Source organism: Lissotriton vulgaris, chromosome 9 (genome assembly GCF_964263255.1).
Source record: "Lissotriton vulgaris chromosome 9, aLisVul1.2, whole genome shotgun sequence".
Taxonomy (NCBI): Eukaryota; Metazoa; Chordata; class Amphibia; order Caudata; family Salamandridae; genus Lissotriton; species Lissotriton vulgaris.
Genome location: NC_141697.1, coordinates 1,072,391,030 through 1,072,418,147, shown reverse-complemented (window position 1 = coordinate 1,072,418,147; position 27,118 = coordinate 1,072,391,030).

The window sequence follows — 27,118 nt, the reverse complement described above, 5'->3', positions numbered from 1 at the left end:
GGCAGATCTCCTATCAGCATAAAATAACCTTTGACACACACATTCAAAAATAGAAACTAACATTTTCTTAAAAAAGGAGAAACCAATACCAATTACAACAACTTATTAGGTAATTCCAACATCTACATACACATCCACTCATTCACCAAAAGTTCTATATAGTCACTCATGCATGTACTTACTTATCATATGTACTCATACACCTATACATCCTGTTACACACTAATACTCATCCATATAGTTACTCACACACAAATTCACACATGCAAATAAACTTTCAAAAAACCATTTACTTGATTATACTGCTATATACACACCACTACACATACTTCTACAGAAACGGAAACATATTTACTCTCTTAAACAATCAATTATAAAAACACATACTCACTAACCCACCCATACACACAATCATCCACCCATACAGTCTTGCATACATGCTGCCTTCAAAATACATACAAATAGTGAGTCACTCATTCATGCATCAGTGCTCTAAGTAATTATACCCCATGAACCATACAGACACTGATACTGATACTCAAAAAAACAACTAATAACCCATATACACACTCATGTAGCTACTCACCAACCCATGCAGCCACCTATACACAAAGTGAGACACAGATACAGATATTTAAATATTTAAACATTACTGGCTAATATATGTATTCACTAAGATACATTTAATAGGTCAGTTAACCAATCAATTTTACACAAAAAAACATCCATTTAGACATTTCTTACCCATTTATTCTTCCACCAACCTTTAGATATACATATATAAAAAATATTTATTTTTCAGAAAGATACACATTCACTGGATGATGTCATCAGTGATGTCATTTGAGATGTCATGAGTGATGTCATGAGTGATGTCACTGACCATGTCATGAGTGATGTAATATGTGACGTCATCAGCAGTGCATTGCACGCGCAAGTTATAGTGAGTCCAACTAACTATAACGTGGGAATTTCAATGGTTTTATGCGAGTAAAATTTCCACCTAACTATAACTGGTGTGAAACCTATGGTTTTTTCAGTGAATTTAATAGATTTTTTAAATGCTAATTCCTAACTATAACTGGTGTGAAACCTATGTTTTTTTCAGTGAATATATATATATATATATATATATATATATATATATATATATATATATATATATATATATATATATATATATATATATATATATTCACTGAAAAAACCATAGGTTATAGACCATATATAGTTAGGAATTAACATTTACAAAACCTTAATTTACTCGCACAAAATCATAGAAATTCGCATATATAGTTAGTTGCAATAACTATATATCGCGCACCCGCAATCCACTGCTGATGATGTCACATATTACATCATTCATGACATGGTCAGTGACATCACGGATGACATCACTGATGACATCTCAAATGACATCACTGATGACATCACTGATGACATCTCAAATGACATCACTGATGACATCACTGATGACATCTCATTTGACATCACTGATGACATCACTGATGACATCTCATTTGACATTACTGATCACATCACTGATGACATCATTCATGTGATAATACGGTGAACCTCTTCAGACTCTAATATAATCTTAGATACACTCAGAGTAAATAGACACTCACAGACTGTCACTCATCCATGGAGTTACTCACACACCTAGTCAGTCATGCAAAGAATCAATCACACTTCCATTTCCTCAACTATACAGTTATACACACCTTACTTATTTAAACATATACTAACACATATTTACTCTCTTATACAATCCCTGATACAAGTTGATGTGCTTTCAACGCTGCCCCCCCCTCCTCTTTTCTTTTAAAAATTGGAAGAAACAAAAAGTATTCCCTTCCATAAATAGCCCAAGACTTTAATTTTGTTATGGCAAGGGAACGAAATAGAGAATAAACTATAGTTGGTCACCATGGGGTTTAAAGAAGGGATGGTTCTTCACCAGATTAGATATTTACCTAGACCCTCATTCTCCAATGTGATGAACTAGGCTAAAATTCTTCTGGTGCCTGCACCCTGTCACAGAATATCACCCTAAAACATGGAATCTCCCAAACACCAGATTGAGTTGAACCCCACAGTAAGCCTTATTTCTTCAGGGCCTCAGAATTTCTTTTGCTTTGCTCATGGAAATTGTGGGATATAGGAGAGATAGGGTGTCACCATTAAGAAAGGGTAGTATTTAAATTTGCATATCAATTATGTTAAACCTTTTAGACATATGATATGCTAGCTTGAACTTATGCTTTACATTTGAAGCCGAATTCAACAGCTTAAGTAAGTAGGTTTTCGTAGTTGTAACTTTAAAGGGTGATCTAGCAAGCTGTAAAGATTTTCTAAAACAGTGGAGCGTATTTAGTTTTTTAATGTACATGTTTATGAAACGATTACACAAATGAAACATTTGTGAGTTTTAAATTTCCGGAGAAGTATAATTCACCAATAGCTTTCTCTGTAGATGTTTTTCCATTAACAATCCCAGTTCCATCACCCGCCCAGGATATCACTACTGTTAGTTGTCATTGTTGCTTCTGTTTTAATAAAAATTTTTTTAAGGTGTTTACTGTTTTTGTTGCGATGTATAAATTTATAAGTTATTAAAGTGTTATAATCCTACTAATTTTTTATCGATTATTGCTCTTTGAGATATTCCCTGTCTACAAACAGAGAAGAATAGGAATATTCTGTCTCCCTTTGCAGATAGTGAAGGATAGGTAATGCGGACTTTTGTCCCCCGTTGTAATCTGTCATGCCTGTTTTTCTCCCCACTGATTGATTGATTGGCTGGACATTTATTGTTCAAGGAATAGTTCTTTCGAGGTATTCTCTGTTTGCAAATAACGTGGAATAGAAATATTCTGTCTAGTCTTTGCAAGTAGTGAAGGGTGGGTAATGCGGACCTTTGTCCCCCGTTGTAATCTGTCATGCCCATCTACTCCCCACTGATTGATAAACTAGTTCCACCCGGACCATTTATTAGAGGTACATCATCTGGCTCAACCGGAGGGTACCCCTAATAAAGAAGACATATGTAAAATACGAAGTAATCACTGTATCCTGTTAAACAGAAACACACTTGAAAAGGAAGGGAAAGAAATCAAACAAAATCAGTAGGCCACTGATGAGTTTTTGACTTCGCTAGAAATAAGAAACATGAAAGTGGTGAGAGAAGCCAAGCTTGACGTTACGGCAGCCACGAGGTAGCTAGGCTCCGCCACCCCCCCACTGCTCCAAGCATGTCTGTCCCTCCGCCCGCCACGCCCAATAACGGTAACATGAAATAGATACAAATCAGCAGATACCTACCCCCATTCCGGAAACTCCCGAAGTGCAACAGATTCGCGGCTACGCCCATGCGGAAGACGAGGCCTTCGGCACGTGTAGGGCGGGTCCTGCTGGCAGCCGTCGGCCGGGGAGGTCGTCGCGTAAGGTGGGCGAGGAGAGGAGCCGAGGCCGACGGGATCCCTCCTCTTCTTTCTTCAATAATGGCTGCGACAACGGGGCAGGATGTCTTGCACATGCCACCAACCCCCCCCCTCCCCTCGTATCTCCTGGTCTGGCCCCGGCTTGGTATGAGCTCCCCGTTCGGTCCTGAAGCGGCGCCCTGCAGGCCACGGGGGGGATGTCTTGCCTCTGCCACCGACCCCCCCCCCTCTTATCGCCTGGTCCGGACATCACGGATATCAATGCCAGGTGTCGGCGTGGGGTGCGCTGGGAGGGAGAGGCGGCGCGAACGAGCCTCTCCCACCCCCCCAGGTGGGGGCCCCTCAGCTGCACTCCCAATGCTCCACTCACCCAACAAAAGGTCTCGTCCACTATTGCGAGGCAATGATGCTCCGCTCACCCAGCGGGGGTCTCGTCCACTGTTGCGGTGCAACGGCGCTTCTGAGTTCAGCTAGAAAATGAGTCCTGCATCCAGAAACGTTCTCCTCGACTTTGAAGATTCTATAAGAGCCACGGGGGCCCCCGACCCCTGCAGACACCCCGATGGGGAATGACTGCCATGATCACCCACGGAACGACCACGACGTAGCCGCGGGACGTCGGCGCGCTCATGCCAGCGCCGGCCTCAGTCTTGAAATGACCAAAATCCTGCAAGACTACCAACTTGATCAGTTCCGGTGGGACACCAGTATGACCCGGTAGGAGAAATTGTTGCCTCCCACCCCACTTTGACTGATGGTTCATGTCGCCAGTCCCCTCTGCTACCCTTCAACGAAAACTTTTGGACTGCCGAAAGAGGTCCCGGTCCAACCACGAGTTGGTGGAGACATTTTGACTATACTTGGACCTTCCTGACCTCACCCAAAATGGCGCCGGTACAAATGAAACTCTCAACTCCTTGTTGTGCCCCGATTGCTCAGCCTTGATATCATGAGATATGTATGCAGTTTTTAGCACATGAATTGATATGGGATAAGACTGATTATATGTTCGGACAATGAATTGATCCGGGATGGGTATTGATTATACGTTCGAACAATGAATTGACATGGGACGGGTACTGATTACACGTTCGGACAATGAATTGATATTAAGTTCTAATGCATCATTGATTACTGTATTTATTGAAGGTTCGAATTGTCAACACTTTTGGTACTTGCTCACAATGAATTATCGATATGATTTTGTTGCACTTGTCGCACTTTTTACTATGAAATCAACGACCACTGACTCTGTTATGTTTTCCACAAATAAATACCCTCCCCCCCCCATTTACAGTTCCAGCCTGCTCCGTGGCCGGCCCACGGGGTTGTAGGCCCGTATTTGTGCACCAACATTTTTATTAAAGGTTTTTGAAAAAGCAAACATAGTTGTAACACGTAGATTGGTAAGCTTCGAATAAATGGCCACTGTTTCCGATATAAAAAAAAAAAGAAAAAACAGGTGAAATGAAGCAGCTCGATTAGTTAAGGGTTAAAAAGTATAGTACGCAGAAACATTGCAAATATGAATGGTCCAGGTTTGTTGTATGTGTTTTTCATTTTTGTACAGCATAAAGCAATCGATAAAGATCCTGGTATTTAGCCTCTACTTTATATGCTACCTGTATCAGGGAAGTTGTTTTAAATGCCCCTAAGCCACCCCGAAGGAATGTCACCTGGCCCCCCTAGTACGAACGAAAACGACCCCGTACCACTGTAGGTTATCTCTCTTCCTCAAAGGAGAGCACGAGCTCGCCCCCACTTTACACCGACTGCCCTTTGTTTTGACCCTCCCCTGCACACGATCCGTAATGCCACACTTGGGCAACCTATGCTATCCACAGGCCTCCGATAATTATCTCTCCCACATTACCGGTCCCCCCTGGGCTTAAACGCCGAGATGGTAGGGACTGCATCCTGTGGAGATAGGCCGAGTATGTAGTAAGTAAAAGCCTTTTCGGGTTTATGCGCGCTGATGTGTTTTAAACGCTGCCCCCGCCCCTTCTTTTTCCCTCTTTTCTGCAGGTCACTTCGGAACGTCGATTAAAGTACGGAAAAATGGTGACTTAACGGCCGGTGGGATGGGAAAAAGGGTTTGAATATGGTGCCTATACACGACGAGCAAACAATGACTATGTCTCTCTCTGAACCCAGCGCTTGGGAGGGCAGCCTGAAGCAGAAACTTGACGGGTTATTACAGGATGACAAAATATGACTTCGCTTGGCACCCCGAATAATACAACCAAGAATGACGTGCACCAATGAATAAATTCCTACGTTTAACTAAATAGGGAAAGTTTAAGGAATATTCCGAGGTGAGGTTTACCCAAGTACCCTCCGTCTGGAGGACTAGGAATGTTGCCAATATTTAAGATTTACCACCTCCTTCTCGCACCCTCATAGACATGAAACTCAAAGCTGCCCCATTGTTCTCCCGACTGATACCCTCTGTTGCCTCATGCTTTTCCTACTTCGAAGTATCTTTATTGTAATAAGGAATGTTTGTGCATCATAAACATGTGTATAAAAGACGAAACCTCAGAGAAACTTGTTAGAGCACCTCCTGAAGACACTATGTGCGTGTCCGAAATGACAGGCTCTCCTCATGAGAAATAAAACTCTGTTCTTGTGTTCCTGCTTCCAGCGCCCGTCTCTTTATTTGGTAACCATTCAAGATGGGAACTAAGTGGCGTCTTGTGCCAGCAGCCTGGGCATCGGTTGTAATCTGGGCTGAATTTTCCTCAGCACGGGGTGTGATTCTCAGGGAAGAGCAGCGCATATGGGAGGAGGTTTATGGCCCATGCATGAGAGAGAGAGCGTGGGTGACCAGTGCATGGGGGAGATGCTTGCGAGGGTGGGGAGCCATGCTGAGGATCGGCGGCGTGCAGAGAGTGGGTCTGGTCAAGGCATCTAAAATGGCTGCCGTGCACGACAAAAGTGTGGCATTGGAATAAAGGCAAGATGGCGCAGACAATGTTCATCAATACGGAATAATTTATAACAATTATTTTTAACAATATATTTACTCGCAGTGTCAAAATGGCGGTCAACACTTCCTGATTTCCTTCGAATCGAACGTTAACAGACGTCATGCAGCAAAAAAAAAAAAACGCTCACGCGCAGCCGCTGGAAGACAAGTATCAACATATATGAGCCTTCTCAGCCACCCTCAGAAAACATAGGGGGTCAGGATACGTCTCCTGTACCCCTTATACCCATTTCTCACATTGTTTTTCCTCCATCTTGTAATTTAATTAAATCGAAACACAAAATGGCGAATTCCCGTTTCGCGTCCCGATTCGCTACCCGGTTCGCGAACCGGAAAGCGCTTCTACCGCAAAAAAATCAATATTTTTTTATTTGCCCCACGGGACCCTTTAATAACTCCAACATCATTCCTAGGGGGTCAAGAAGGGTCTACCTTGCCCCCTTTCATTAAATCCCCCCTTCGTTTTTCTCCTCCTCTTGTCTCTCGATCCTACCGAGAGGCAAGATGGCGGCCGCTCCGGACTGTTTAGAATGTTGACAGACACCGGAGAGCCAATCAGCTTCGCTTCGCAAAGCTCCGTTACGCGAAAAGTACGCGAACTGGAGCGCTATCCGGGACGCTGTCACAGATATATCTGTTTTTTTAAACGTTAATTTCTCAAAATCCACTGGAGCACATATATTGAGACCCAGCAAAGGCACATCGGGCTAACAGTCCCTACAATTTTGCCAAGTTTCGTGTAAATCCATTCAGCCGTTCGAGCTAAAAGTGAGGCCAAACGCCCTATGGAAAAATGAATGGGAAAAACGCGTTTTGGGACCCCCCTTTTTTCTCGGCCCCCCCTTGATGAAACCCCCCCAAATTTCAGGGGCTGATCGGAAACAAAATGTGCCATTTTCCTGAAAATTTCAGCCGATTCCGTCCACAAACGTCAAAGTTATTAGACATAGAATTTTCAAAAGTTCCATAGAGAAAAAATCCTAACTATATATACCTACTGGCGACCGCCAGTAGGTAATATATATATATATATTCTGTCATTGGGCTATAGTTGGGCTACATCTGGCTGATATTTGGGGTACATTTGGGCTCTTTTGTCTCTGGTGGCCATCTTGGGAGACTGCATATCAGATTTTTTTTAATGAAATATAAGAGGATTTGAGAAGTCACTCAAAATGTGCCCTAATGTTTATTTCTTCAGCACTAATCATAATGTCTATGGCAAAATGAACCCCCTCATTTTGTTCCTTTGCAAATTAAAGGTTTTAAGTGTTAACACTTTATTCCAATCAAGATGACTTCAGGTGTGCCATACTTTTGTCATAAGTAAGACTCTTAGCGCTCTAGTTGTTCTTTAGAACACTCTGGGACATTCTGTCATTGGGCTATAGTTGGGCTACATCTGGCTGATATTTGGGCTACATTTGTTTTTTTTTTGTCTCTGGTGGCCATCTTTGGGCTACATTGGGCTACATTTGGGCTCTAACATATATATAGCCCAATGTAGCCCAATATATATTTTTTCAAAGTTAATTTTCGTAAAAACCACTGGAGCATATATCTTGAGACATAGCAAAGGCACATCGGGGTACCAGTCTCTACAATTTTGCCAAGTTTGGTGGAAATCCATTCAGCCGTTCGGGCTAAAAGTGAGGTCGACCGCCCTATGGAAATTAACATGGGGAAAACACGTTTGGGACCCCCTTTTATCTCGGCCCCCGCTTTACGAATCCCCCCCAAACTTTCAAGGAAGGACTGGAGCGCCGCGAGGCAGATTTGAGGAAATTTTCAGGCAGATTCCTCAACCCGCGCCAAAGTTATTCACAATAGAATGTTGAGATTTTGCATTAAAAATAATCCTAACTATAACTACCTACTGGCGACCGCCAGAAAGGATTCCGTTGCTGAGTTGGTGTAAGCGGTTTGGGGACTGGAGGAAGCGCCGCTGCTCAAGTGTGTTTGTGGACATTGGGACTATTCACTGACTTTGGAGCATCATATTCCTCCCCCACTTTCCCTTGCGATACTTACCAGGATCGTGCTATTGCATGCTGGAACCTGTAGGCGCCGATGACCGGGCGAACTACAGGAAGTATATGCTGTGATGACATCGTTGTGGGAGGAGCTGCCGTCCGTGAATGAGGAGAAGGCAGGACAATTATAAACTGCACTCACACCCCTTTCCACAACCACTAGCACCTGGCGCTGAAGAGGCTTACCACGCCGAAATGCATCCGCCATAGAGGGTGACAGAATTCTACTCTGTTTGAGCAGTTCATTAAAGCGCTTCCGAAGATTTCCCCAGTTGTGGTCTTTTCTCTTTCCTCGAAGGAGCATGTCTTGGATACAATTTAGCGCGTTCTCCAGTGTTGCGCTTCAAAGACCCCCGCTTTCTCAAGAGGCCCTGCTCACGCTGGATCACTGCCTGCAGTTGTTACTTCTCCGGGGTACCGGAACCAGCAGGGTCCACCACCAGCCATGGAAGAAGTATGACGGGATGGTTGCCACTGCGCACCATGTTGGGCAGGTAGGACTGCCATGCCTGCCCCCGCCAGAAAGGATTCCGTTGCTGAGTTGGTGTAAGCGGTTTGGGGACTGGAGGAAGCGCCGCTGCTCAAGTGTGTTTGTGGACATTGGGACTATTCACTGACTTTGGAGCATCATATTCCTCCCCCACTTTCCCTTGCGATACTTACCAGGATCGTGCTATTGCATGCTGGAACCTGTAGGCGCCGATGACCGGGCGAACTACAGGAAGTATATGCTGTGATGACATCGTTGTGGGAGGAGCTGCCGTCCGTGAATGAGGAGAAGGCAGGACAATTATAAACTGCACTCACACCCCTTTCCACAACCACTAGCACCTGGCGCTGAAGAGGCTTACCACGCCGAAATGCATCCGCCATAGAGGGTGACAGAATTCTACTCTGTTTGAGCAGTTCATTAAAGCGCTTCCGAAGATTTCCCCAGTTGTGGTCTTTTCTCTTTCCTCGAAGGAGCATGTCTTGGATACAATTTAGCGCGTTCTCCAGTGTTGCGCTTCAAAGACCCCCGCTTTCTCAAGAGGCCCTGCTCACGCTGGATCACTGCCTGCAGTTGTTACTTCTCCGGGGTACCGGAACCAGCAGGGTCCACCACCAGCCATGGAAGAAGTATGACGGGATGGTTGCCACTGCGCACCATGTTGGGCAGGTAGGACTGCCATGCCTGCCCCCGCCAGAAAGGATTCCGTTGCTGAGTTGGTGTAAGCGGTTTGGGGACTGGAGGAAGCGCCGCTGCTCAAGTGTGTTTGTGGATATTGGGACTATTCACTGACTTTGGAGCATCATATTCCTCCCCCACTTTCCCTTGCGATACTTACCAGGATCGTGCTATTGCATGCTGGAACCTGTAGGCGCCGATGACCGGGCGAACTACAGGAAGTATATGTTGTGATGACATCGTTGTGGGAGGAGCTGCCGTCCGTGAATGAGGAGAAGGCAGGACAATTATAAACTGCACTCACACCCCTTTCCACAACCACTAGCACCTGGCGCTGAAGAGGCTTACCACGCCGAAATGCATCCGCCATAGAGGGTGACAGAATTCTACTCTGTTTGAGCAGTTCATTAAAGCGCTTCCGAAGATTTCCCCAGTTGTGGTCTTTTCTCTTTCCTCGAAGGAGCATGTCTTGGATACAATTTAGCGCGTTCTCCAGTGTTGCGCTTCAAAGACCCCCGCTTTCTCAAGAGGCCCTGCTCACGCTGGATCACTGCCTGCAGTTGTTACTTCTCCGGGGTACCGGAACCAGCAGGGTCCAACACCAGCCATGGAAGAAGTATGACGGGATGGTTGCCACTGCGCACCATGTTGGGCAGGTAGGACTGCCATGCCTGCCCCCGCCAGAAAGGATTCAGTTGCTGAGTTGGTGTAAGCGGTTTGGGGACTGGAGGAAGCGCCGCTGCTCAAGTGTGTTTGTGGACATTGGGACTATTCACTGACTTTGGAGCATCATATTCCTCCCCCACTTTCCCTTGCGATACTTACCAGGATCGTGCTATTGCATGCTGGAACCTGTAGGCGCCGATGACCGGGCGAACTACAGGAAGTATATGCTGTGATGACATCGTTGTGGGAGGAGCTGCCATCCGTGAATGAGGAGAAGGCAGGACAATTATAAACTGCACTCACACCCCTTTCCACAACCACTAGCACCTGGCGCTGAAGAGGCTTACCACGCCGAAATGCATCCACCATAGAGGGTGACAGAATTCTACTCTGTTTGAGCAGTTAATTAAAGTGCTTCCGAAGATTTCCCCAGTTGTGGTCTTTTCTCTTTCCTCGAAGGAGCATGTCTTGGATATATATATATATGTATATATATATATATATATATATATATATATATATATATATATATATATATATATATATATATATATATATATATATATATATATATATATATATATATATATATATATATATATATATATCCAAACACCAAGTTTGCCTGCTGTGAGAAACACCCAACACAGGTAAGTTAGGTTTCTGCCAGATTTATTCAAAAGGAGGGCATACAATTCAAGCGGCTCCCAGTGCCTTGCACAAGTGTAATGTCCTTCCCTACGCGTTTCGTGAATCTCATCACTTCATCAGGGGTGCGGGCATACAAGAGGGAGAACACACCTTCTTTTAAATTCAATTTCTCCCGCACCCCTGATGAAGTGATAAATCTGGCAGAAACCTAACTTACCTGTGTTGGGTGTTTCTCACAGCAGGCAAACTTGGTGTTTGGATATATATATATATATATATATATATATATATATATATATATATATATATATATATATATATATATATATATATATATGTATATATTTTTTTTTTTTTAGCTCCAAAATCCCAGGAAAATCAATCCTAAAGGAAGGTAGCACACACAGGGGAGGTTCCACAAAGATTTACTAAGGAAACCAACAGCAACGACGCGTTTCGCCTTGGGGCTTCGTCAAGTTGTGCAGAGAGCCGAGGCGTGCGTCGGTTTAAAAAGGACAACATGCAAATTCAATGACATCAAGGTAGGACTGTGCAAACAGTTACATGGTCGCCATCTTGGAACGGTGTGTAATGCAAGTCCAATACGGGCAGTAGATCACATTGTAACTTAAATAAATGCCAAAACCAAATGAAGTGCATAAATTCATAAATCACGGCATATCCAATATTATGAATAATCCAGCTGGCACAGTCACAACAAGCGATATCGTTACAACGATCTGGCCCTGGATGGGCGTGTGGTTAAAACTGAAATATTTACCTCTCAATGCAAATTGCGGCGAATCAGGGAGCGGGCAACAACGGCTGAATTACGCCGAATATACCAGCGCCGCACCGATCATAATGGTGAAATAAACATCAATAGTATATGCTCAGTCAAGTTACACCACACAACAATAGCGCCCTGGATGGGCAATACATCGAATTAGAGCATGTGTCACAGAATTCATTTAAATACCATAAGTATAAAACATTAAAAGAATATGAGAAATGATCATAGTTCATATAAACATATCCTAATAGGTAAGACACAGTCACAGAAATACGAGGGGAATGCAATATAATTGATATCATGGAAAATTAATGCCCAACCAGTCAGCCTAAATGAACTGATAGTTCCTCATGCATATTAAGGCCAAAAGGGTGCTTACTTTGTAAGTCTATAATGTATCTTGATTTAGTCATCTGAGTCTGAGCAGACGATCACCCCCCCTGATGCTCAAAGGTACACTATCGATGCATGTATAAGCTAACAGGTCCCTGTTGCTTTTATGCATTTTGGCAAAATGTCTGGCCACTGGGTAAGCATCATCCTTTTTGGCAATCGCACGCATGTGCTCTAATACCCTGAGTTTTACTGCATTGGTAGTGCTGCCGATATAATTCAGGCCGCACGGGCATGTTAGACAGTAAATGGCATAAGGCGTGGAGCATGTTAAAAATTTGCTGATTCTTTTAGGGATGGTGACACCAGGTATCTTGTAAGTAAGCGTCCGCTTACTAAATTTACAAGCCTTGCAGCGGCCGCAAGGATAGAAACCATTAAGGGCAGGCAACTTGGGGGTCTTTTCAGGTGCAGAGTAGTGACTGGAAACCAAATGATCTCTTAAAGATCTCGCCTTTCTGAATGTTATGAGGGGATTAGATGGTAGATCTGCTTTGATGATGTTATCAGACAATAAGATGTTCCAGTTTTTTCTTAAAATTTGCTTGATTTGGCCTGCATTATGAGAGAAGGTGGTGATAAGACGAAAGCTGCCATTTTTAGATTTATCTTGCCTTTTGGACTTCAGTAGCTCTTTGCGTTTCGTTTTCTTGACTCTCTCATAGGCCCTACTTAGCACATTATCACCATAGCCCCTTGTTTTGAACCTTTGCATGCTGGCATGGGCTGCTTTCTCGAAATCACTATCATTAGAGTTGTTTCTGCGTATTCTAAGTAGCTCCCCATATGGAATACTATCCACTAGTTGGCGGGGATGACTACTGGTGGCAAATAGCGTGGAATTGCCCGCCGTTTCTTTCCTAAACAGTTTAGTCTGTATACAACCACAACTGTCTATATAAACAGTGAGATCAAGATAGTTAACAGAAGTGGGGCTGATTTGTCCGGAAAACTTTAGATTGATGTCATTATCATTAAGGGCGTCTACAAAACTGTAGGCTGTATCCACAGGACATTCTAGTATGATGAAGAGATCGTCTATATAACGATACCACCTTATTATTCGGCTGTCCCACTCTGGATATTTCTCGCTGCAGGATGCCTGCTCCTCCCACCACCCCACGAAAAGATTCGCGAAGCTGGGGGCGGAGCAGGCTCCCATCGCGACACCGGACATTTGCTTGTATAATTGCTTGCCAAATAAAAATATGTTGTTATTAAGGCTAAACATCATGAACTCCATCAGCATCTTGTTGTGCTCATAAAATCTTATGGGCCGTTTATCCAAGAAGCTGGCCATAGCTTTGAGACCATCACCATGTGCTATACACGTGTATAGACTGGTGATGTCAAGCACCAACATACAATATGTGTTTTTCCAGACAGTCTCCTCAATACAGTTTAGAAAATGTTTAGTGTCTCTTAGATAGGATTTAAGGGACATCACCAAAGGAGATAAAAACGAGTCTACATAGATAGAAAGGTTCTCAGTCAAACTACCATTGGAAGCGACAATGGGTCGGCCAGGAGGATTTAACAAATCTTTATGAACCTTGGGTAGGTAATAAAAGGTGGGGATCACAGGACTCAGACACCTTAAGAACAAATATTCATCTGTATTTAGCATGTTAGCATTATGCCATTTGGATATCATCTCATGATAGTTAGCCACACTTAAATTGTATGTTCTTTCATTCACGGTGGCATAGGTGTCGGTGTCTCCCAAAAGGCGGCAAGCCTCTGTTTCATATTGGGTGGCTGTGAGTAGAACAATGTTCCCCCCTTTATCAGAAGGCTTGATTACCAATCCAGAGTCTTCACAAAGAGTAGTAAGAGCAAGCTGTTGAGTTTTGGTGAAGTTGTCATTCTTGGGTACATATTTACTAGTGATGCGCAGTCTAGTGAGATCCCTCAACACGGCATCAGAAAAAGTGTCAATAGCGTCAGCACCCATTATCGGCATAAATGTAGAGGCCGGTTTAAATTCACTGGCCCCACCTTTTTGCTGTACATCCCAATTATCAAGCATTTGGGTATTGGTTACCTCACCATCACCATCAATGTTGCTTTCCAAACGGAGGCCTTCTACTGCTCTTAGGCCTCCCAGCTCGCTACAAATAAGTTCAGTGTCGTCCACAGGTTTGCTGGCCACATTGCGCTCACCGGGTGGTTTGAGTTTGAAGAATTTGTGCAGTTTCAACTTCCTCACAAATTTGAAAATATCAATGCGCGTTTGTGCAAATTCAAAGTTCCTGCGTGGACAAAAAGATAAGCCTAGTTGAAGTGTCGAATTTTCTTCATTCGTTAGCACTTTCTCTGTAAGGTTAATGATGGTTAAATTATCATGGGGATCAGTGGACTCTTGGATGCAATTCAGTTCTTTTTCTTGAAGAACTTTTTCATGCTGCGTGTCACTGGAGGAGAGCTTAAAGGATTTCTTCCAGCGCCCCCCCGCCGCATCTTCCTCTTGGTCCTTGGTTGTCCGGGGGCTTTCCTCTCCCCCCCTCCAGTTGGTTGTTGCGCATTACTTGGTATTCCACTTGAAAAGGAGAAGCGTCATCGCTGCCATCTTCACTAGCTACATCTTCCGGGTTAGCATCAGACTCTGAAGTTGCAGGTTCAGCGGTTGTAGGGACGCCCATCTTTTTCTTTATCTTTAGTTGCCTTCTAGTGTTGTCATACTTCTTTGCGAAGGTCAACACTCTCCCCATTCGATAGTCATTTTCGTCCCTTTCAAATTTTTCTTCTTTTCTTTGTTTGATTTTTTGTTCATATTTTTTCAAACGCTTTTTCAATAGTTCTCGTTTTTCCCCCAGGGTCTCCTGGTCTTCTTCTTTCAATAATTCATCCTCGATTTCCTTGATCTGTGCCAAAGCTTTTTCGCGGTCACTCCAGGCAAAGCGTACTAAAATTTGTAGGCTCCCTTTGCACGATGCGGCGGTGTGCTCTGCCCATGCATCTAGCAATTTAGGGTCCGGATTTTCGTACGCCGGAATGGTGTATATCCGCAAACCTCTGGGGACACGGTCAACCTCAATATAGTTCTGTAATGAGGTTGTCTCCCACCACTTTCTGATCTCCCGTTCATATAAACGCTCCAGTGAGACCAGTTTGGATTGTAAGGATGTATTAGCCCCATTGGCTTGACTTCCACGAGCCCTTTGTGAACCATCAGACTTTTTCTTATTTTTAAACATTCCTTGTTCCGCCTCTCTTCTCTCTGCTTCGCAAAACATGTTGAAGGTAGTGCAGCCGCAACTACCTATAGAATGGTGCTGTGTAATCCCCTTCACTCTAAGTTATGAGCCCGCAGTGTGAAAAAAGAAGAAAGTCTTTTGAATGCACACACTGCGCCTTACCCGAAAGCTGATGAACTGCCTGTAGGAAATGTTCGTATAGACAATGGCAGCGGTTCCGGGTATATGGCAATGCGTGGCTTTGAGGGCAAACTCGGTGCAGCTGGTAACAAATCCAGAAGGCTCCAAAACACCAACCAGTTGCACACGCGAGTGGGTGCACACCAAAACGGGGGTGTGCCCGTGTTACAAATTTAGCTCCAAAATCCCAGGAAAATCAATCCTAAAGGAAGGTAGCACACACAGGGGAGGTTCCACAAAGATTTAATAAGGAAACCAACAGCAACGACGCGTTTCGCCTTGGGGCTTCGTCAAGTTGTGCAGAGAGCCGAGGCGTGCGTCGGTTTAAAAAGGACAACATGCAAATTCAATGACATCAAGGTAGGACTGTGCAAACAGTTACATGGTCGCCATCTTGGAACGGTGTGTAATGCAAGTCCAATACGGGCAGTAGATCACATTGTAACTTAAATAAATGCCAAAACCAAATGAAGTGCATAAATTCATAAATCACGGCATATCCAATATTATGAATAATCCAGCTGGCACAGTCACAACAAGCGATATCGTTACAACGATCTGGCCCTGGATGGTGAAATAAACATCAATAGTATATGCTCAGTCAAGTTACACCACACAACAATAACTTGACTGAGCATATACTATTGATGTTTATTTCACCATTATGATCGGTGCGGCGCTGGTATATTCGGCGTAATTCAGCCGTTGTTGCCCGCTCCCTGATTCGCCGCAATTTGCATTGAGAGGTAAATATTTCAGTTTTAACTACACGCCCATCCAGGGCCAGATCGTTGTAACGATATCGCTTGTTGTGACTGTGCCAGTTGGATTATTCATAATATTGGATATGCCGTGATTTATGAATTTATGCACTTCATTTGGTTTTGGCATTTATTTAAGTTACAATGTGATCTACTGCCCGTATTGGACTTGCATTACACACCGTTCCAAGATGGTGACCATGTAACTGTTTGCACAGTCCTACCTTGATGTCATTGAATTTGCATGTTGTCCTTTTTAAACCGACGCATGCCTCGGCTCTCTGCACAACTTGACGAAGCCCCAAGGCGAAACGCGTCGTTGCTGTTGGTTTCCTTATTAAATCTTTGTGGAACCTCCCCTGTGTGTGCTACCTTCCTTTAGGATTGATTTTCCTGGGATTTTGGAGCTAAATTTGTAACACGGGCACACCCCCGTTTTGGTGTGCACCCACTCGCGTGTGCAACTGGTTGGTGTTTTGGAGCCTTCTGGATTTGTTACCAGCTGCACCGAGTTTGCCCTCAAAGCCACGCATTGCCATATACCCGGAACCACTGCCATTGTCTATACGAACATTTCCTACAGGCAGTTCATCAGCTTTCGGGTAAGGCGCAGTGTGCGCATTCAAAAGACTTTCTTCTTTTTTCACACTGCGGGCTCATAACTTAGAGTGAAGGGGATTACACAGCACCATTCTATAGGTAGTTGCGGCTGCACTACCTTCAACATGTTTTGCGAAGCAGAGAGAAGAGAGGCGGAACAAGGAATGTTTAAAAATAAGAAAAAGTCTGATGGTTCACAAAGGGCTGGTGGAAGTCAAGCCAATGGGGCTAATACATCCTTACAATCCAAACTGGTCTCACTGGAGCGTTTATATGAACGGGAGATCAGAAAGTGGTGGGAGGCAACCTCATTACAGAACTATATTGAGGTTGACCGTGTCCCCAGAGGTTTGCGGATATACACCATTCCGGCGTACGAAAATCCGGACCCTAAATTGCTAGATGCATGGGCAGAGCACACCGCCGCATCGTGCAAAGGGAGCCTACAAATTTTAGTACGCTTTGCCTGGAGTGACCGCGAAAAAGCTTTGGCACAGATCAAGGAAATCGAGGATGAATTATTGAAAGAAGAAGACCAGGAGACCCTGGGGGAAAAACGAGAACTATTGAAAAAGCGTTTGAAAAAATATGAACAAAAAATCAAACAAAGAAAAGAAGAAAAATTTGAAAGGGACGAAAATGACTATCGAATGGGGAGAGTGTTGACCTTCGCAAAGAAGTATGACAACACTAGAAGGCAACTAAAGATAAAGAAAAAGATGGGCGTCCCTACAACCGCTGAACCTGCAACTTCAGAGTCTGATGCTAACCCGGAAGATGTAGCTAGTGAAGATGGCAGCGATTACGCTTCTCCTTTTCAAGTGGAATACCAAGTAATGCGCAACAACCAACTGGAGGGGGGGAGAGGAAAGCCCCCGGACAACCAAGGACCAAGAGGAAGACGCGGCGGGGGGCCGCTGGAAGAAATCCTTTAAGCTCTCCTCCAGTGACACGCAGCATGAAAAAGTTCTTCAAGAAAAAGAACTGAATTGCATCCAAGAGTCCACTGATCCCCATGATAATTTAACCATCATTAACCTTACAGAGAAAGTGCTAACGAATGAAGAAAATTCGACACTTCAACTAGGCTTATCTTTTTGTCCACGCAGGAACTTTGAATTTGCACAAACGCGCATTGATAGTTTCAAATTTGTGAGGAAGTTGAAACTGCACACATTCTTCAAACTCAAACCACCCGGTGAGCGCAATGTGGCCAGCAAACCTGTGGACGACACTGAACTTATTTGTAGCGAGCTGGGAGGCCTAAGAGCAGTAGAAGGCCTCCGTTTGGAAAGCAACATTGATGGTGATGGTGAGGTAACCAATACCCAAATGCTTGATAATTGGGATGTACAGCAAAAAGGTGGGGCCAGTGAATTTAAACCGGCCTCTACATTTATGCCGATAATGGGTGCTGACGCTATTGACACTTTTTCTGATGCCGTGTTGAGGGATCTCACTAGACTGCGCATCACTAGTAAATATGTACCCAAGAATGACAACTTCACCAAAACTCAACAGCTTGCTCTTACTACTCTTTGTGAAGACTCTGGATTGGTAATCAAGCCTTCTGATAAAGGGGGGAACATTGTTCTACTCACAGCCACCCAATATGAAACAGATGCTTGCCGCCTTTTGGGAGACACCGACACCTATGCCACCGTGAATGAAAGAACATACAATTTAAGTGTGGCTAACTATCATGAGATGATATCCAAATGGCATAATGCTAACATGCTAAATACAGATGAATATTTGTTCTTAAGGTGTCTGAGTCCTGTGATCCCCCACCTTTTATTACCTACCCAAGGTTCATAAAGATTTGTTAAATCCTCCTGGCCGACCCATTGTCGCTTCCAATGGTAGTTTGACTGAGAACCTTTCTATCTATGTAGACTCGTTTTTATCTCCTTTGGTGATGTCCCTTAAATCCTATCTAAGAGACACTAAACATTTTCTAAACTGTATTGAGGAGACTGTCTGGAAAAACACATATTGTATGTTGGTGCTTGACATCACCAGTCTATACACGTGTATAGCACATGGTGATGGTCTCAAAGCTATGGCCAGCTTCTTGGATAAACGGCCCATAAGATTTTATGAGCACAACAAGATGCTGATGGAGTTCATGATGTTTAGCCTTAATAACAACATATTTTTATTTGGCAAGCAATTATACAAGCAAATGTCCGGTGTCGCGATGGGAGCCTGCTCCGCCCCCAGCTTCGCGAATCTTTTCGTGGGGTGGTGGGAGGAGCAGGCATCCTGGAGCGAGAAATATCCAGAGTGGGACAGCCGGATAATAAGGTGGTATCGTTATATAGACGATCTCTTCATCATACTAGAATGTCCTGTGGATACAGCCTACAGTTTTGTAGATGCCCTTAATGATAATGACATCAATCTAAAGTTTTCTGGACAAATCAGCCACACTTCTGTTAACTATCTTGATCTCACTGTTTATATAGACAGTTGTGGTTGTATACAGACTAAACTGTTTAGGAAAGAAACGGCAGGCAATTCCACGCTATTTGCCACCAGTAGTCATCCCCGCCAACTAGTGGATAGTATTCCATATGGGGAGCTACTTAGAATACGCAGAAACAACTCTAATGATAGTGATTTCGAGAAAGCAGCCCATGCCAGCATGCAAAGGTTCAAAACAAGGGGCTATGGTGATAATGTGCTAAGTAGGGCCTATGAGAGAGTCAAGAAAATGAAACGCAAAGAGCTACTGAAGTCCAAAAGGCAAGATAAATCTAAAAATGGCAGCTTTCGTCTTATCACCACCTTCTCTCATAATGCAGGCCAAATCAAGCAAATTTTAAGAAAAAACTGGAACATCTTATTGTCTGATAACATCATCAAAGCAGATCTACCATCTAATCCCCTCATAACATTCAGAAAGGCGAGATCTTTAAGAGATCATTTGGTTTCCAGTCACTACTCTGCACCTGAAAAGACCCCCAAGTTGCCTGCCCTTAATGGTTTCTATCCTTGCGGCCGCTGCAAGGCTTGTAAATTTAGTAAGCGGACGCTTACTTACAAGATACCTGGTGTCACCATCCCTAAAAGAATCAGCAAATTTTTAACATGCTCCACGCCTTATGCCATTTACTGTCTAACATGCCTGTGCGGCCTGAATTATATCGGCAGCACTACCAATGCAGTAAAACTCAGGGTATTAGAGCACATGCGTGCGATTGCCAAAAAGGATGATGCTTACCCAGTGGCCAGACATTTTGCCAAAATGCATAAAAGCAACAGGGACCTGTTAGCTTATACATGCATCGATAGTGTACCTTTGAGTATCAGGGGGGGTGATCGTCTGCTCAGACTCAGACGACTAGAATCAAGATACATTATAGACTTACAAAGTAAGCACCCTTTTGGCCTTAATATGCATGAGGAACTATCAGTTCATTTAGGCTGACTGGTTGGGCATTAATTTTCCATGATATCAATTATATTGCATTCCCCTCGTATTTCTGTGACTGTGTCTTACCTATTAGGATATGTTTATATGAACTATGATCATTTCTCATATTCTTTTAATGTTTTATACTTATGGTATTTAAATGAATTCTGTGACACATGCTCTAATTCGATGTATTGCCCATCCAGGGCGCTATTGTTGTGTGGTGTAACTTGACTGAGCATATACTATTGATGTTTATTTCACCATTATGATCGGTGCGGCGCTGGTATATTCGGCGTAATTCAGCCGTTGTTGCCCGCTCCCTGATTCGCCGCAATTTGCATTGAGAGGTAAATATTTCAGTTTTAACCACACGCCCATCCAGGGCCAGATCGTTGTAACGATATCGCTTGTTGTGACTGTGCCAGCTGGATTATTCATAATATTGGATATGCCGTGATTTATGAATTTATGCACTTCATTTGGTTTTGGCATTTATTTAAGTTACAATGTGAACTACTGCCCGTATTGGACTTGCATTACACACCGTTCCAAGATGGCGACCATGTAACTGTTTGCACAGTCCTACCTTGATGTCATTGAATTTGCATGTTGTCCTTTTTAAACCGACGCACGCCTCGGCTCTCTGCACAACTTGACGAAGCCCCAAGGCGAAACGCGTCGTTGCTGTTGGTTTCCTTATTAAATCTTTGTGGAACCTCCCCTGTGTGTGCTACCTTCCTTTAGGATTGATTTTCCTGGGATTTTGGAGCTAAATTTGTAACACGGGCACACCCCCGTTTTGGTGTGCACCCACTCGCGTGTGCAACTGGTTGGTGTTTTGGAGCCTTCTCTCTATATATATATATATATATATATATATATATATATATATCCAAGCTCACTGCTCCAAATTACGGAGGCACTCTCGCAGCGGGTGCAGGTCAAGGCGCGTCAGAGCTTCGCGCTGGAAACATACAAGCTCACTCCCTCCCGGTCCCGGGTGAAAAATAACGACAGCACTCGTGGGGATTTCGTTATTGGCAGCTTTACTCGCACAACAGACGCGTTTCGGAAGCAACGCTCCCTTCCTCAATGTTTACATCGAAATGCGCGTACTGGCGCCATTTTTATTTCAACATTACAAACAACACATGTTGGTTGGTATAGAGAGAGGACTGACGCAGAAGCGCCATTTTGCTAGTACATAAAATCACTGTATTAGCATAAATGAAAATAAAACACATTAGTTTAGTGAGTATCAAACAAAATATACAAACTACTCATATTTCTTAACGTGTAGTTTAGCAACATAATTGTGCCGTGGATCGGCAAATAACCCTCTCCTAAATGCAGTGGGTAATGGACAGTGATCTCGCCGTGGATCGGCTTGTGGCAACTCGAAGGTTGCCTTGTAGATTTCCAAAAACCCAATGTCTTGATTCAATCCCCAACAGTGTTGAATGTTGATTAACAAAAAGTTTACCCAAGGTTAAGAATTAAACCATAATCCAGAAGTTACCAAGAGTGTACAATTGTCATATGTATGGTGCCATGATAGTGAAAAAGCTCTTAATTCATCCTAGAGCACCCCAATACACAGAAAGAAAAAATTGTGGAAACTAGAATCCTCAAGCTGTAATATCATCAAGATAGTCCCCACTACGGATACTGCAATATTGGCTATTTAACTCCCTAAATGCACAGTAAGTTCCTCCCCACTGTTGAGTCCCAAAGGGGCCTTAGTCTGGCAGTCTATAATATACCGGGATTCCAACCTACGAAGTTTCTGTAGTTTATCCCCGCCCCTGATGTTTTCAGAAATTGCGTCTAAGCAAAAGTATTGCAACAGATTCCGGTCGCTCTTGTGTTTAATTGAAAAATGTCTTGCGACCGGGTATGTAAAGTCTCTGTTGACTATGGCTCGCATATGTTCTAGAATACGCAATTTCACGGGGTTGATCGTGCTGCCTATGTATCTAAGCCCACAAGGGCAGAGGAGGCAATAAACTGCAAATGGGGAAGAACAGGTAAGAAATTGATTGATCTTCCTCTTCTTTTTACAGCCCACCAGTTCGTAAGAAAAAACCCTTTTACTATTGGCACAGGCCTTACAACGGCCACAAGGGAAAAACCCTTTTACATCCCTCAGTTTCCCTGTACGTGTGGGGATTGGTGACAAGTGACTATGTACCAAGGTATCCCTCAGCGAACGTGCTCTTCTAAAGGTGATGAGGGGATTTTTGGGGATATCATTCCCAATAATGTTGTCTTTCTGCAATATGTGCCAATGTCTTCTCAGGATGTTTCTCAAGTCTTGACAGTCTTGGGAATATGGTGTTATCATCCTGAATTTATTAGTATCATTTGAGGGGTTGTTATTCTTTTTGAACAGAGTCTGTCTGGGTAGTGTCCTTACTCTGTCTAATGTTTTGCATAACATCTGCCTGTTATACCCCCTGGCTTCGAATCTGTCAATGCTATCTCGGGCTACACGTTCAAAGTCGTCATTTGCAGAGCAATTCCTTTTTAACCGCAGGAGCTCTCCATAAGGTATGCTCCTGATAAGTTTCTGAGGGTGATTGCTTGACGCGTGTAGCGTGCTATTCCCTGCCGTGGGCTTCCTATAGAGGGAGGTCTGAATCTTATTGTCCACCACTTCAATTTTCAGATCAAGATACACAGCCTCACTCACACTAGCATGGCCAGTAAAGGTGAGGTTACAATTGTTATCATTTAACACTTTGACATATTGCCAGGCAGTCTCAACAGAACCCTTCCATACTATACACAAATCGTCAATATAACGATACCATGCGACGATACGGTCTGACCACTGTCGTCTGTCGGGGCCCCAGGCCTCCTGCTCCTCCCACCAGCCCACGAATAAATTCGCGTAGCTGGGGGCGAAGCAGGAACCCATGGCGGTACCAGACAGCTGTCTAAACAAATCATCCTGAAATAAAAAGATGTTGTTAAATAAACAGAATGCAATTAGCTCCATCAGCATAACGTTATGTTGGGCATATTTCAGTGGTCTTTTCTCTAGGAAATACTTTATCGCCTGCATTCCATGTGCATGTTCGATGCTCGTGTAGAGACTTGTAATGTCAAGGGTCAATAGAGTATAGCCTGGTTGCCACTCGATTGCTTCGATCTTTTGGATGAAGTCCGCTGTGTCTCGGATATAGGACTTTAGACTCAAAACCATTTCAAACAGGAAATAGTCCAGAAATTTGGACAGATTCTCAGTTAGGCTGCCCATTGATGAAATAATTGGGCGCCCTGGTGGTTTGTCCATCCTTTTATGTACTTTGGGTAAGTAATAAAAGGTGGGGGTGATGGGGTGTGTGGTTTTCAAGAAGAGATACTCTTCAATGTCAAGCATCTGTTTATCATGCCATTTTTTCAATAGTCCATGCAGTTCTACGATACTGGATTGGTATCTTTGTTTGGTAGTCAATTCATAGCAAGACTTGTCCTGCAACTGACGCATTGCTTCTTGGACGTACTCTGCTCGTGAGAGTATGACAACATTGCCCCCTTTATCTGAGGGTTTACAGATTATTGATGTGTCATCCGCCAAGGTCTTTATGGCTAATCGTTGTGTAATAGTTAAATTTGGTTGACGTCCACAGGGTTTCTGATGTAATCGCATGCGTCTAAGATCCCTAATGACCAGTTCTGAAAAAGTGTCAATCATGTCGGTCTGTGTGGGTGGAACAAACCTGGATTTTAATTTGAGTCCACTAGTAGGAGCCTCCTGTTCGATATCCACCGCCTGTAATCTCTGGGTCAGGCTGTCTGATGGTACGGGTATCGAATCTGCTGCGCTCTCCAGACGCAATTCTTCCAACAGTTCCAAAGTGGTCAACTCATTCACTTTCAGTAGGTCAGTGTCTTTGTATCGGGATCGAATTATCTTGGCTTCATCCGATGTTGGTTTGGTTTTAAAGAATTTGTGCAGGCGAAGTCTTCTAATGAATTGAAAAAAGTCGATCCTGGTCTGTGTGTATTCAAGGTTACTGTCCGGGCAAAAAGATAGTCCCAATTTAAGGACTGATTCCTCTGCTGGTGAAAGTTCCCTTTCAGAAAGGTTGATAATAGTGAGGTTATCCTTTGTAGTTGCAGAGTCTACCATCTGGATCCCCTTTTGGGTCGCGTCCTGCGCGCACGGGGCGCCGCGTCCGTGGCTCTTCCTCTTCCTCTGCCACCTGCGACCGCCTCGTCTGGTTTTCCTTCTTGGTATTCTGGGGGTTTGTTCTTTCCCCCCCTCAGCCAGGTTAAGCGCATCACTTGTACCTCCGTTTGAAAAGGGGTATCCTCAGTTTGGGGCAAGACTCCTGTTTCATCTCCGGACTGTTCACCTTCAGTGACCTCTGATTCCGATGTCTCTACATTAATTGGTGCAGACGCACCTGCAGCTTTGTTCCTCAATAGATCCTTCCGTGTCTGATCGTACTTCTTAGAGAACGTCAGGACTCGTCCCATAGCATAGTCTCTCTCGTCTCTATCAAACTTCTCTTGTTTGCGTGTACGTATCTTTTGCTCATATTTTTCCAGGCGTTTTTTCATCTGGGCTCTCAATTGCTCCTGTTCTTCCTTGTCCTCGTTGGTTGCTAGCTCTGCCTCCATGGTTTCGATTTCCTTGAGGACTTTGTCTCTGTCGCTCCAGGCGAATTGTACTAGGATTTCTAGCATCCCCTCACAGGATTTCGCAATGTGTGCTGCCCAGGTTTCGAGAAGCTGTGGGTCTGGATGTTCATATGCCGGAATTGTAAATATCCGCAATCCTCGTGGCACTCTTTTCACTTCGATGTAACCTTGGAGTGATGTGCCTTCCCACCACTTTCGAAGCTCCCGTTCATAAAGTTTCTCAAGTTTGGCGAATCGTGTAGCCAACTGGCTGGGAGCACTGGTTGTCTTTGTTTTGGTTGCCGGCTGAGCAGTAACATCCGGATTTTTATTTTTAAACATTCCTGTCGCCAGATCGCGACGTTGCGAGATGTTAAACATGCTGTTATTTACTTTGTAGGGTCCCCCGCTCCCGGGTTACCACATTCGTCGCTGCTGTTTGAATACGAATCCCAGCGCTGCAAGCCTACGCTTATGGCGTTACGAAGGGTCCTTAAGAGGTTCAAATTAACGGGCAGAAAATATCCCCGCTTACCCTGGTTCAGTCGGGTGACGCCGGGTGCTATCTGTCCGTGTAGCAACGGGGACCCCAGGCAATATCCTTCTCACTCGATTCCTCTCAATGAGCGTAGGCGGTGCCTCCGTATATAGAAATCCAAGCTCACTGCTCCAAATTACGGAGGCACTCTCGCAGCGGGTGCAGGTCAAGGCGCGTCAGAGCTTCGCGCTGGAAACATACAAGCTCACTCCCTCCCGGTCCCGGGTGAAAAATAACGACAGCACTCGTGGGGATTTCGTTATTGGCAGCTTTACTCGCACAACAGACGCGTTTCGGAAGCAACGCTCCCTTCCTCAATGTTTACATCGAAATGCGCGTACTGGCTTCCGAAACGCGTCTGTTGTGCGAGTAAAGCTGCCAATAACGAAATCCCCACGAGTGCTGTCGTTATTTTTCACCCGGGACCGGGAGGGAGTGAGCTTGTATATATATATATATATATATATATATATATATATATATATATATATATATATATATATATTTATATATATATATATATATATATATATATATATATATATATATATATATATATATATTTTTTTTTTTTTTTTTTTTTTTTCAAGGTACATAGATGGGGAGTTAAGAATGATAAATCCTTACCTTCATCTATGCACTTAACTATTGATAGTTTGCTCCTCAAAATGTTGCAACAATATGTGTCCATCAATATTTGGGATTCAATACTTCAAGTCAAAATTACTGTTAGCATCAGAGTATATTATAAAAATGTTGCAGTGCATGGATTTTCTAATGAAATTACACGTTTTGCTGAAGAGCCTTTTTGTTATTACCAGAACGCATACATTCTGCACCCGTTCAGGAAAGTCATACCTCTCAATTAATTTGAAAGAAAATGCAAACCCATAAACCAGCATGATTTTCCCATAAAGCTCCCTGGTAGGGGCGAGGTAAGAATATGAAATGGAGTGGTGTTGGGAAGGACACAGAGGAAATGCACCATTTCGAAGCCCCACTTGTTATCCGTGACACAAACTCAAAATCACCTTCTATGTAATGAGCTAGAATAGAGATTCAAGCTTCAGCTGGCACAGTAAGAATAACGACCGACAATGTGTGTCAGAGTAAATACATGAAAAGGAATATCACCCATTCAGGGTACCAACATATGGCAAAGATAATCCTGGCAAAGAAACTATATTAATTTCTGCATGTGTCTTCAAGAGGTCTGCACTTGTTTGTCTCTCTAAAGCCCATTCTAAAACACACCCCAACCATAGCGAAAGTGCAAAACAGGGGCAAAAACTGAAAGAAAGAGATGATAATGACATACATAGTAGTATGTAGCATAGATTCTGAATCAAAGAAATGAACGACCAGGGCTGAAAAGTTATTCATTAATGTCCTAAGGGCTAAGCCCCTTTTTTTAAATGTTAAGGTAAGTCACTGTTGCCATACATGGCTCACCTTCATACTGTAAGGATGGTGACATGGAGAGGCAATGAAATCATACTGCACTGTACATCTTACTGCAGTAAAGGAAGCAGAATAAGACACTTTCGGGACCCCCTTCTAAATATCAAAACTGTTTTATGTAATACCCTTACCAAGAGCACTACCATTAAAAATAACATAGCTATTAATTATATTTATTAATTTATTTGCCTA